The following is a 13,909-nucleotide window of genomic DNA, read 5'->3' on the forward strand; positions in this document are numbered from 1 at the left end:
GCTTTGAAGTTCATCAGCATATCCTTTCATGAGTGAGTTTGGGATATTTTTGCATTGTTTCGACATCCTCATAAGAATAGATGATTTGTTTTTCCTCAAAAAGTTGGCCTAAAGCCTAAAGTTAGAATAAAATCAGGTTGAGGCCATGCGAGTCCAACAATATACAGTATGAATAGATTATGGAAAGAGTAGAATATATGTGTGTGAATGTATAACCTTAACATTTTCCACTGTCCATTAACACCAGAAGAATGGGAGGCCTCCCCCATGTTTTTATCAAATACTCACATTTTCCCTTCATGTTTGTTTACTATATCCTCACCATAAATAATACATACGTTTTGAGCTCCTTTCTCAGCATGCTCCCACACATACACACTCACGCACCAACACACACAACAGGCCAAGACAGACATGGCATATGAACCTATTAATGTTAATCATGACTACATGTGCATATATGATCACAAGGCAGTAAACCTAAAGCTTCTGGGGCAGAGAAAGTCATGAAAAATGCAAAGTCATACTGTGCAGGTCTACTTCTTTATTCCTCCTCACTGTGGCAGCCATCCATGGGACATGTGGCGTTGCAATTAGCAGTGGCCGATTCATAGATGTGGGGACTATGCCAGTGCTCAGATGGGTACAATTAAAAGCAGATGCCACTCTAGTTAATGGTGTGTGTGTATCTGTGTGTGGTAGGGGGAGTTATATAGACAGAACGAGGGAGGGGGCGTACAATGGGAACCGATGCAAGTGGAGCTACTTTTGCTTTAATCGACAGGCTCCCTGCTGCTACAGATCAGAGAAGAAGGATACGATCCCAGACCCCAAGGGGCCAAAAGCTTGCTGAAGAGCAGAGATATAGGAAAACAGAGAGGGAGGAATTGATAGAGGAAAGCGGTGGTAACCTTGCAAGGTAGGTGAGTTCTGAACGAGCATGGGAAAGGGAAGACAGGTCAAGAGCATGCTAAGGAAATCACCACCAAACACCACAAGGTCACACTCTCGCTGAGGTGAGAGTGAAGAAGGAGAAGGAGGAGTAAAGAAGGTGAAAAGGGAGGATTACTCGAACATGGGAGAGGATGTAAAATGAGGGGGGGAAGGTAGAAAGGATGTTGGAAACCACTGGAAGTCCATTGGGAGAGATTTGCTGGAAGATGAGCTGGAGGAGTGTGGTGTATTAGCTTCACTTAGGAGATGTTCATCATCTTCAAGATTGCTACTCGATTTTTGGCAGTCGTCCATTGGTTTGACCTACGTGTAAGATGTGTGCTGTACATTAAATTCACCTTTTTTCACACGACCTTGAATTTATAAATGATTTAGCAGCGAGGGGTTTCATATGGAGCCATGTATCTCTCCACTTGATGATATAAGTCCAGTCAGTCACTTTCCTTTTAGCTTTGTTTTGGTCTCCATCACCAGCGCTGTTTATTGTGTGTGTGCAGGTGGGAGGGAAAATAACGTGTGTAGCAGGCAATGTTTAAAAAAGCCAGGAAACCCAAGTGAGCTTGTTGTTCAAATGATGTTAATGTTATCTTGCATGCTTAACTGTAAACAGAATCCAGGTCAGGATGGATATCCGAAAGTGGTTTTCTAAGATGGTACAAACTACAGAAACCCAAGCTGAGGAGGCCAGTAGCTCCAGCCGTGGCAAAAATATTGCCAAGGCCGAGTTACCCCACACCGAGCTAGCTCCACCAGCTGGAGAGGACGTGGAACTTACCACAACAAGTGCTATCAGAATGGGTCCACAGCTGCCTCCAGCTCCGCCTCAGAATACCGTGGTGTCTGACGATCTCAGGACTGAGGAGCCAGCCCAGGTTCACCTGCAGTCCTATCCCATTCGGATAATTAATGGCCAAAAATGCATGCAAAACTGTCTCCTCTGTATTTTTAACAGCCCCCTCAATCATTTTATCCTGGCGCCAGGCCTGCTGACAGCTGACAACCATGTTTACTGCTAAGAGTCATTGAAGCTCTATTAAACTACATCCGACTGAAGCTATCATTTTCTCACACCTGATTCATACAACACATTTAGACATTAAAACGACACTAAAACACAAGGCTCAAACCCAACCTGGCGGTGATGAGAGTGCAAAACAGGATGCCAGGAGGTAAAGAGCAGGAGAGGAGGAACGAAGCGAGGATGGAAGAGCACCGGTTACCGACCCGGAGGGCAGATGCCTCGTGGTGGGCAGGAGAGTAGAGGGAGAGATGAGGGAAAGAGAGGGGAGAATAAATATGAAGCTACAAGGAAGTCAAGAAAGATTACGAGTGGTGATATTAGAAATGAAGAATGGTAAACCAGGGGAAGGAACTCAGACAGGGTGTGATGTAGAAGGTTTAAAGGTGTAAGGGTGAAAATGCAGAGGACAAGATGAAGGGCACAAGGGGGGGATTTTGAGCTTCCGGTGTCGTGCTGTATGAGTGCGAGGTAGTTAAAGGATAATCAGTGCTGCAGGAACAGGAACAGGCGGAGAATGAGCATTGAAAGTGTATATTTGTGCCACACCGTTTTTCTGCCTTTCCTGGCAAGCTAGCATCCAACTGTGCTAAAGCCCAGTCTCTTTTCCCCCAAACAGCTTTGTGAATTAAAAGCTCCTGGCATCTGCTCACTGGAGTTTTGTCAGCTATTTGGAATGACATCTTTGCCGGCCTGTTCTACCACTGAGGTATAATAACGATGTGTGTAACATGCATGTGTGCACAGGTGAGTGTGTACAAAACTAACGTTCTTAAAGGGATAGTTTAGGTTTTTTGGACTGAGGTTTCATGAGGCCCCAATACATTCTCATTCCAACTTGTCACATTTTGCTGCTTTGCACTTCATCACACGTCACCGCTTTCCAGTGGACTTTCACATCAATTCTTTAAGTTTTAGGTATCCTTTTGCTGTCTGCTGTTTACATTTGGGGATGATGTTAACAAATACACCTGGTGGGATGATGCAGTCGTCCAAAACATGAGCACATGGCAACATGTCAACAATGGCACATGCTGGCATGGATGGTTAGGATTAGGGGGAGGAGGTACTTGGTAAGGTGTAGAAAAAACCCCATCACCTTCAGATGGGAAGCGAACACCAGACTCCCACATGAAAGTCTGTGGTTTGTTGGTCCCAACCACCACTGTTCCTGCCCACTCTGTAGGTGCCCTCACATGCCTTACATTATGCTATTACTGGCATCTCTTCAACTTGACACTGTCCCACCACATCACTGCCGCGTTTCATGTGGACATTGCAGGTGCCGTCTGGTGATAGTAGCATATATATGACTGGTTCTCACGTGACACTGTCCAGCGGCTTTTCATATGCATGCAAAAGGTGCCTTTTGGTGTCTCTGAGTTGCACCAAAAGCACTGTCAAAGCAGCTCTATTTTACAAGTTCGTAATGAGAACAGGCTGGGGATACTTATCCGTAGTAAGTGTATAACATACAGTAGATGGCGTATGGCACACCCCCAGTTTGGAGAAGCAGGCAGGAGTCCGACATGGAAGCGAAGCAATATACTGCTGTGGATGGGGGCCAGCAGCAAAACATAGTTTAATCACCTAAAAATGGTCCCATCTAAAACAATCAAAATCAGATTAAATGTATTCTATTTTAAGAGTATAATCACTGCTTTACCTTTCTTTCAGACAGACTGTTTTGATAGGGAAGCTGTTAATGGCTTCAGTTCCCCATCTGTGCTCTTGTCAAGGCCATCAAACTCCATTGAAAAAAACAATAATTTTTTCTCGCTGAACACAGGAGTTTCTTGCCTACCACTGCCTTAATCAGTTAGTTTGTGATTGTGTGACTTTGGTGAATCTGAACTCACACCAAAGTCACACAATAATGCAAAAAAAAACCCTGTTTGAGGCACGAGTAGACCATTAACTCCTGCATTCAGTAATGTCAAAACATAGTTTTTCTCAATTGAGTTTTGCTTTGAAGAGAGCAATATAACGGCTCCAAATCCCTTATTGAAATCACTTGCATTAACTGACATTAAGGTAAAGCAGTACAAATACTCAATATAGCATAAATTCAACTGATATTCATTTGTTTAGGTCAAAGTTTTCTTTATATAGCTAAAATATGTCTTCTTGCAGGTTTCCATCCACCGCAGTACATTGCTAAGCTTCTGCGTCAGACTCCAGCCTGCTTCTCCAAATTCAGGACGTTTCGACCGCCATGTAGTATATGTAATATACTGTCTATGGATGTGTTGCCCATGCAACCCTACTCCAAAAAAATCGACACTATCCCTTTAAAAATTTGTTTAAAATAATTATTTCTCTTTGATATTCTATTTGTTAGCACTGTTGCCTCACAGCAAGAGGGTCCCTGGTTCGAATCCCGGTTGGAACGGGGTTCGGTCCGGGCGGGGGCCCTTCTGTGTGGAGTTTGCATGTTCTCCCCGTGTCCGCGTGGGTTCTCTCCGGGGTCTCCGGCTTCCTCCCACAGTCCAAAGACATGCAGCTCAGGTTAATTGATGACTCTAAATTGCCCTTAGGTGTGATTGTGAGTGTGTATGGTCGTTCGTCTATATGTGTCAGCCCTGCGATAGTCTGGCGAACTGTCCAGGGTGTACCCCGCCTTCCGCCCAATGACAGCTGGGATTGGCTCCAGCCCCCCCGCGACCCTTACGAGGACAAGCGGTTACAGAAAATGACTGACTGACTGATATTCTATTTCAATCTTTGTGTCAGCGCGGTCTCTCTCAGTCTGCAAGCAGAAGGGATTTGCGGGCATGCTCAATAGGTCAGGTTGCATCAAAAGTAAATTAGGCAGAGAGAAAATGGGCTTTCTGCATACTGTGGGTGCCTTAGACAGAAAGGTTAATGGCTTTATGAGATTGCAATGACACATTATTGCAAACACCTCCGAGCAAACAAATTATTTGATTGTAATATCGCAGGATGTAGCAGCCCGTTGTTAATGGAATATATTAAATTCATGCGTGTTATAATGTCTTACAGCTGCATGGACATGTGTATAAACATGTTTATATGTATTTGCATTCACATATGTGACAATGTGCCCCTTTATGTGCACATCCTTTGTTCTGTTTAATTTGAGCTGTTTGAAAGATAAGCAAAAAGAGCCCGAGGCGAGCGTCTGCAGGGGCCCAGGACCCCGGGGCCACATCAAAGGGCCTTTTGACTGGTGGCTTATGTGTAGCACTGTGCTAATCAGGCACTATATTCTGGAGGAATGAGAATGTACATAAACAGCACAGAGGAATTCTCCACAGATCTGCAGCTCCCCCTGGGGCTCCACAGTGGCAAACTGACCTCTAACACAACATATATATCACAACTGGGAGTGTACACGGAGGGATGGTGTGTGTGTTTTATCTGTGTTCAGGGTAAGCAAAAGGTACTGTGTGCGTCATGATCCATGGGTTTGTTATCGATGCAGTCCATCAGTGACAAACGGCAAGGAGTTGTGTGTGTGCAGATCTTGCTGTGGGCTCAGCTGTCAGGTCTCCCTGGTGGGCTATTACCTTTGATGCTTGGCTAGGGTCTATCAAGTGTAGGACATCACCCTTGTACATGAAGACACACACATACTCACACACAGGCCCTCTAACTCCTCACCTTGGCCTGATGGGATATCACTGGGGGAATGTACATCCACCGCCAAAGACAATTTGTCTTGATAGCTGAGATGGTAGCCCCAAAGCGATCTCTCTCTTCCCCCTCTCTCTGCCTCATCTGTGTCCCTCAGGTAGCCGGATGTGTCCGAAGGTAAAAAGCACAACGGGCCGACATGATGTTTTGGCTGATGGACGACAGGCAGGCTTGCCGCGAGTGGAGAAGCAGCCCTGCCTGGGGTTTGAACGGTGAGGCGAATGAACACTGGCACATGGATGTGAGGCAGTAAATCTCCTCTACAATGAGATCATGGGGTGGTATATAATATATATATATATATATATATATATATATATATATATGTATATATATATATTTAGTCACTATTTATTGTTTTGGTTCTGTATTTATTTTTATTGGTTCCTTTGTTTATTTCCCTTTTTGTCTACTTTTGTAGTTGTCTGTATGCACAATTTATTTATTCCTTTCAATAAATAAATTGTGCTGGGAGCAAACTGGTTTTGAACCTGACGTGAGCACCCTTTGCATTGGTATAAAACCTGCCACACCACCATGCAAGTAAACTTAGAACAGTTATCTTGGCGTATTTGACCTCTTCATTTACTGTAAATTATTCTAAGATTTGAATTCAGAACCCTCTGATCCTCTGACCAACATTGTATCACATTATTTTGACATTTTTTTCATTTTGGGTGTTCGATTAAAAAAAAATGCAACCACAGAGGTTTGAACTCACAAACTTTTTTTTTTTTTTTTAATTTTTCCTATCCCTTTAAGCAGACATGCTTTGCTTTTGTTTGGCCGAGCTTTTGACTACCTCACTTTATGATAGTGATAGGATATGTTTTGTTAGAAATCAAATTACCAAAGAGTATATGCAAGTACAACTGCAACAACTGCTTGATTAACCAATTGTCTGATTTACAGAACATTGATTGCCAACTATTATGTTACTATTATGTTTAGGTTTTGGGTGTTTTTTCTATTAAAAAAATGATTTTGAGCAATTGTCTGTGTGTCGGTTTTTAAAATTGTTCTACACTGGCTACTTTTACTTTAAATACTTTAAGCACATTTTCCTTACTTACTTTTAATGAGGTAACATTTTCAATGCGGGAATGGAACTTGTAACAGAGCATTTTCACGTGGTGGTATATCAATACCACTGTGTGAAAATGCTGTGTTTTGCTCAAGTAAAGGATCTAAATACTTTTTCCACTACTGGTTTAGGGCAACAGCAAAATCCTAAAACTTCAGCTTAAGTAACTGCACATAGCAGCATGAAAACAAGCAAAAGATTGAGCGTAATTCAAAGGCTGTTTTTTTCCAGGTGACTTTTATCCAGTGAGCAGGGAATTCCTGGCAGCCAGCTCTGGATACATGGCTCTGCAGTGGGAGAGTGACTGAGGCAGATGTTTGGCTGTGTTACGACCCTGGTAATAAGACAGACATGTGGCCTATGCTGCATCCAGAGGAGCAGGTGCTGCCACCGCGCAGCCATTACCATCTGCATTGATGAGATCAGGGACTCAGCCATGCTGGATGTTAGATGGTTAGTATCCCTTAAAGTAAAACATCAAATAAATAAACGTACAAGGCGGTGGAGTCAGCAACCCACCCCAAAAAATCTGTATAATATTCCAAAAGGGACTCGTAGTGCTGATTAGTGAGTGCACAAGCTAATCTTATTGTATATCATTTTTATCTCCTGTGGTATCACTATAAAATTCATTTAATACCCCATTTGGCACTCAAAATACGGCTGTGATATTTATCCCTCAGTGATTAACATGTTTAGCCTCCTATAGGGATTAACAGGCAGAAATAGAGAATTACACGCTCTCTGTGTTGAAAGGGTAAACTGTGATGGATGGAGAGATGAAGGGCAACGACTGAGGGAATTTGAAGTTGTAGTACTCAGCTTGAGTATTTTCTTTTTATGCCACTGTTTACTTTTACTTCACTACATTTGAGAGGAAAATATCATACTTTTTACTTCTCTCCATTTATCTGACAGCTTTTGTAACTTTACAAATTACGATTTTTGAACAAAAAACAAACAAACAAAAAGCATACAAAAGAAGTTTTGTTATAAATGAAATTACCAAACAGTTTATACAGGTAAAGCCGAAACAATTAGTAGGTAAATCAATTAGACAATTGACAGAATATTTTTTGCCAACTATTTAAAAAAAAAAAAACTCTACCCGTGTTGCTTTTACTTTAATACTTTATACTATAATACCTTAAGCACATTTTTCTGATTATACTTATTTAAGCAACATTTTCAGTGCAGGACTTTCACAAACTATTTTCAAAGTGTGGTATTAGTACTTTCACTTAAGTAAAGGAACTACATACTTTTTCCACCACTGGGTGAATATTGAAAGGGTAGTGGAAAAGGAAAGATGCAGGATGGAGGGATAGGTGAAGGGAGGGGATGGAAAAAAAGGGCTAGTATCCCTTTAACGTCTTCTGACGTCATGCTGATGCAGATCTGCCCGGCTGGATGTGAGCAGAGGAGAGGAGGAGAGGGATGCCGAAAAAATGAAACTCCTCAGCACTAATTTTTCACATCTCTGCAGGAGAAGATGGAGACCTATATCCTGTGATATCCTCTGCGGATTGATACATATTTTCACCACTGAGTGAACTTGCGCACGTGCTGCCTTTGAATAGAGACGGAGGTGAACGCGACACATTTTTTAGTAAAAAAGCGACCATATTGAGGTCAGAGGAAAGCGTTGCCAAGGCGACCAGCTTGCTAGGGAGGACACTGCAGCGCGCGTCACGCGCCGGGAGCGAGCGTGCGTGCTTGCGAGGCTGCGCACGTGCGCGAGCGCGCGACAGCTAGCCGAGGCGGTCACGGCATCCACACAGCGGCAGCAGCGGCAGCGGAGGCAGCAGCTTTTCCACATAAGACTACCGGAGGACCGCGCAGTCTGTGTCGAGAGACGAGGTGAAAGGAGCCGAAGCGTCCACCGTGACTTGAACCGGTGCCCGGTGGTGTCGGAGGTCTCCTTGAGGGGATTAATTGAGGATTTATCGACGACGTCCCAGAAAAACGCCAGAAAACACAGAGGAACTGCGACCGTTGGTCAACACAGGTGACACTTCCAGGCTATCAAACCTGCTCCGACCCCGCAGACACGAGTTATTTCGGTGTTTTTTTTGTCGTATTAAGGCCTCTACAAAAACAGACATTCTTCCCGAGGCAAACCGGACTGTCAGCAGGGAAATTAATTAAAATATTGGCGTGCTAGAGAAGACAGGGACTGAGCCGAGGCTGCCTGCTCGGATGGGGAATCATACTATATCCCGCTGTATGTGGTGTGTAATGCAGTAGAGCAGCTTTATTTTTGGTATTCAGTGTCCACTGTCGTTGTCTCCAGTCATGAAGTCCCACCTGCCGGCCCGGTTGGATTGAACGAGATAGTGCTGTCGGGGGACATTTTGAAGGTGGTGTTTTTGATTTTGTTTTTTTTTCTTTAAGAAACAAGCACTTTTTGTTCGCTGCTGGAGGAAGGTTTAGTGAAGAGGACGAGGAGGAGAAGGAGAAATCTCAGGAAAAAACCCCATCAGTTGGAATCTGGCACCCCACCAGCCCCCGTGGATCACAAATTAACAGGTAGGTTGAGGTTTACATTGTTAATGCTGATTTGTATTGAGATGATTTTGACTGAAAACACTGAAAAGGGTGGTTGAATTGATAATTTCTCCGTATGTGCATTGAATTAGCATTTTTAATTGTGTGTGTATGTGTGTGTGTGTGTATGCTCAAGGGATGTCTGACACCTTGAGTGAAAAAAAAGGTAAAGAAATGAGCATCAGAATCAGCAATTTGGGGTTAAGTGAGGGATTTTTCTTTGCAAACATTTATGTTTACTGGTCTTACTATATGAATGTATTGAAAATTAATGGACAATTGTCAACAGACCACTGCAAAAAATGCATTTAGAGTTGTCCAAAACATGTCTGCAATGAATGACATTTTGTACTCAAATAGTTGTTTTTGTTTTTTGTTGGATTTTGCAGCATGTTTTTGCATGTTGCATGGATGTGTATTTGTGACTGACTTCATGCATCCTTCATAACATTCAGGATATATCCTGTGTGCCATTAATGAGGATTTGGACTCCTCTGGTGGACTGAGAGAAACAGAGGCTGCTATTCAGTCAGCCTGAGCTTGTCCCTCTGTCCTCGTAACATGCAGAATTTGTAGCTTATTAATCAAAGTGCTTTGCTGAGATTGCACCAATGCCGGATCAGTCCTTGCACATATGGTGATCATTGTGCACTTCTTTAATTGTGTATTGTCTGGAATAATGGTCAAAATGAATTGGAGTGGAGAGGGGGATTTTTACAAGCAAACCAGCCTGTGTTGCAGAAAGGATAGAAATGATTCACAATGGTCCCCCTTCAACAGTTAAAATCATCCTTCAACTTAATATGATCTTCATGGGGGCTTTATACTCAAAAGACCCAGGAAACGCCATGGCCATGAGAACATATTCCCCCAAATGCTCCCCTCCACAGACACACAAATGGATGCACACACACAACGCGAAGAATGGGGCGCATTTATATGCTGTGGCTGGTGTTGTGGGGCATTCGGATCGGCAGGGCCTGCTAGATGATAGAATTCAGCAGGGACAAGAAGACCTCTGTTCTTATCTGCACGACGAGAAGGGGAAGGCAGCTCGGCTCAGCTCAGCTCAGCTCGGCTTCTCTCCTTGGTTTTAGGCAGCCAGCCTGCCCTATATAGCAGATAGGGACATCTCCTCTGTGGGGAGAGCATTTTAATGGATGCACAGGGGGGAAATGTGCAACTGTCCTTGTTCTAAATAGATGTTGTCACACAGGTGTTGTTATTTATCTGGATGGTGGCTGGCTGGAAATTTTGAAGACCTGTGGAGATGTTTTAAGAGGATAAAGGTGGCATGTTAATGTATTATGTAGAGTGATTGCAGGCCTTTGTGTGTTTGAGAAATGTGTACATAGAATGGGAGAAAAGGGAGAGACATTTTGGCAGAGGTGCATTATAGTGTATTCTAATCAATTTTTTGTTCAGTGGCTTACTCACAAAACACAAAATCCAGGTTGCCTTGTCAAGAAGGCCTGCACACATAGCTTTGTGTAAAATGTGAGCATTATTCATGCAAGAATTTATCCATTTTTTTCTTTAATTCAGTTAAATTCAATTCAGTTTAGTTTTTTTTAGTTCAGTTCAGTTCAGTTCAATTCGATTAAAATAGCTTTGTTAGCATGAATAAGAATGTTGCCAAAGCAGTTCACAAAGGAAAGAAAAAAGCATTTTACACACATTACATTCACTCATTCAGTACATATTATACAAACATATTCTATTCTAGGGCTGTACCCAACTTAGAATTATGCCAGTGGAATCAGATTGGATCATTAAATACGAATATTTGACAATTCGTTTTGTTTTTCACAAAAAGTTTTACAGTTTGAATGGGCCCAGCAGGATGTTCAGTGTGACAGTGGCATTCATATGATATAGGAAACAAGCTAATGGCGCTAACAGCAGACTGCAAATGTGCAACATTTTCTCCCAACACAAAATATCAATCAAAAGCCAGAGACTGTATTGTATTAAGTTGCTATGAGCTATAAATTGATGACTTTTGAAGAAGAAGATAGAAGATGATGTTATCTCGGAGGCTTAGCCGCTTCAGCTTCTGCCAAAGACTAGTGTGAAACTCACTCCACAGCAAAGTCTGGGGACCAAAACATCCTGAAAAGCAAACTTATTATTATGTATCAATACCTATATTGATCTTTCTATCTCTATTCACCTACCTACCTACTAAACCTACCTGTATACATATAAACACGACACAATTAACATTATATTAATTCAAAATCAGTAATAAAGTAAAAGTAAAGTAAATGAGGCTGTGGCATGCACTGACATATTTTGCTGCTTCTATGACACCTACACTATTTTCTCCAAGTAGATGTTGACTCTAATCTGTTCAGGGAGTGTATCAAAATCTCTTTGTGTATCCCAAAATTATATGCAGACCCCTGAAAGCATTGCTCACTGCAATCCATCCTGGGCAAGGTGCAGCAAAGCTGGAGGCAGATGGGGCTGAAGCGTTCAAAGCACATTGTCGGTTAGATTGATGGCTCCTAGCGTGGGTCGCTAAGCAGTCAACAGATGCAGGCTAGTGTTGTGACAGGGTGCTTTGAAATAGCCATCACATCGCACACAATCACAGTTCTTTAAAGGTCCCTACCTCTCCATTTACGGCTAATTTTATCCCTCACTATTTATTTTTACTGTGGATAAATTGGTGACAGCAGGTCCCCCAGTGTGTTTGGATGTTTTCTGACTGCGGAGATGACAGCAGTCTCTGCTAATTTTAGGTGAGAGGTGTCATCTGTGTGAGGAATCTTAAGCATTATGGCAGCTGACGTGTTGACTGGAGAGCTGGAGACTCGTCTGATGAATGCCGGTGATTTGAAATGTTTGTTTAGCAAACTTGAAATGAATTAGTAAAGCCGAGGCTGGCTGAACACGCAGGTCCTCGGGGAGGCGCTGTTGTTCATATCTCCCTCCTGTTACGAAGAGCTGAGGAAGGGAAGTATGTGTGTCAGTTATTGCTTTGAAGGCGCACAAATTTATTTTCAGGACTGCTGGCATAATTTTGTTTCCCCGGCTGTGAGAATAAGATTCCAATGTGACAAACTGTACAGTAAGCTGCTGTATAATTGATGGAAAATTGAATAATTTGAGGAACCTGTTTGCACATTTGAAAGATGTGTTTGGAAAAGGTGACAGAGAGCAGACACACTCATAATGAACACTGAATTTATGGAAGTAACAGTATTCTGTCTCCCTGGGACTACTTCTTTGAGTACATGTTCAATATTTTGGCAGATTCTATGACACGTACCTGTTGCTGTGACTGCATCTTTGTCACTATTAAACGGCATCACCAAACCCTGTTTTTCTCAGCTTCTCTATAAAGCTGATTAAACAGAATAGCTCCACAATGGATGCTTTTTTATATAGCAAGACTTGGTAATTGACAACAAGCTGTTCACAATAGGAATATGCTTCCCCTTCTCCCTCGAGCACCAGGCTCCCCATGTAATCACCCATGTGTTTGTGGTCATGTGTAGGCTACTGCTCTCTACCCTTTGAATGAAGTAGGGCTGTCTTCTTCCTCCGCCAAAGACAGTATTCTTTTATAACAAATATTTGGCATGACTCTAGGGCTGCAACAGATGTTTGTTACAGATTAATATGTAGATTATATTCTCAATTAAATGTTCTGTGTGTAGGATTTAGGTGGATATATTGACAGAAATAGAACATAATAAGTATGCATTCATGAGTGTATAGTCACCTAAAAATAAGAATCACTGTGTTTTCGTTACTCTAGAATGAGTTGAAGGAGGAAGCAGGTCCTTGTTTACGCAGCTTGCCATGTTACAGTACCATGTTTCTACAGTAGCCCAGAACAGAAAAACCAAACACTGCCTCTAGTTAGGGCCATTTGTAGTTTTGCATCCATCATCGTAGTTCCCCTCCACAATGAGCAGCGTCTGTATTTTTTAAACGCAAAACTGCTTTATTTAGTGTTTTTAGCAGTTTCAATCACCTGGTCCATTTGCTTAGGAGAAGAGGAGACCTTTGCGGTTAATTCAGTTCCTGGTAATCTCCTGAACATCTTGATCTTAAATTAAAAAAAGGGTAGCACATATTAAGAGGTGCCAATGGCCAGTCTCTGACATGCCAAACATCATCAAAGAAAAACTAATTTATAATGTGACACACCTTTATTCAGTGTTTTTCAGTTTGTCTTGGAGTGGAGGAGACCTTTGTAGATAATCCGGCTCCCAGTAAAACCCACCTGAACAACAATTTCTGTAGAAATCCTCACCAGGAGAAGTTTCAGCAGGTGGAAATCTGAAACCACTCACCGCTAGAGGCCACTAAATTTTCCTAAATCTTACACTCTTCTCTATTAATTGGTTAACTGTTTGGTCTACAATAGTGTTGGAGTTACGTTCACATGTGAACTGATACCAATACCGATACCTGTGCTAATACCTGGAATTTGGTACCAGTATACAAGAGTTTCTTTTTTTAGTACTTCATTCTCTCTGTAATAGTCCAGTCTTTCAGCTGCTGGACAGAAATGAAGCAAGTTGGTGGGATTACAACCAAAGGAGAGTGTGCTGCTCTCTGAGTCTTTCCAGAGACGGCACACTCTGCTTCGCCTAGGCTGCAAAATGTAGATAAATATATTTTCAGTGCAG

General features: G+C 42.4%; 1 protein-coding gene across 2 annotated transcripts in view; it reads left to right on the forward strand.

The window, feature by feature from the left end:
* Positions 1–8,083: 8,083 nt before the first annotated feature.
* nlgn2a (neuroligin 2a) overlaps positions 8,084–13,909 on the forward strand; it is a 223,409-nt gene continuing 217,583 nt past the window's right edge. The window contains exons 1-2 of one of the 2 annotated variants that reach the window (XM_042512113.2): positions 8,085–8,721; positions 9,108–9,242. The gene's annotated coding sequence lies outside the window, so the exon portion shown is untranslated. Of the gene's footprint in view, positions 9,243–13,909 lie in introns of both variants that reach the window. The other variant, XM_088073302.1, reaches the window with a different exon arrangement.

This window comes from Plectropomus leopardus, chromosome 23 (assembly GCF_026936395.1).
Source record: "Plectropomus leopardus strain MGB_pleo_1.0 chromosome 23, ASM2693639v1, whole genome shotgun sequence".
Lineage (NCBI taxonomy): Eukaryota > Metazoa > Chordata > Actinopteri > Perciformes > Serranidae > Plectropomus > Plectropomus leopardus.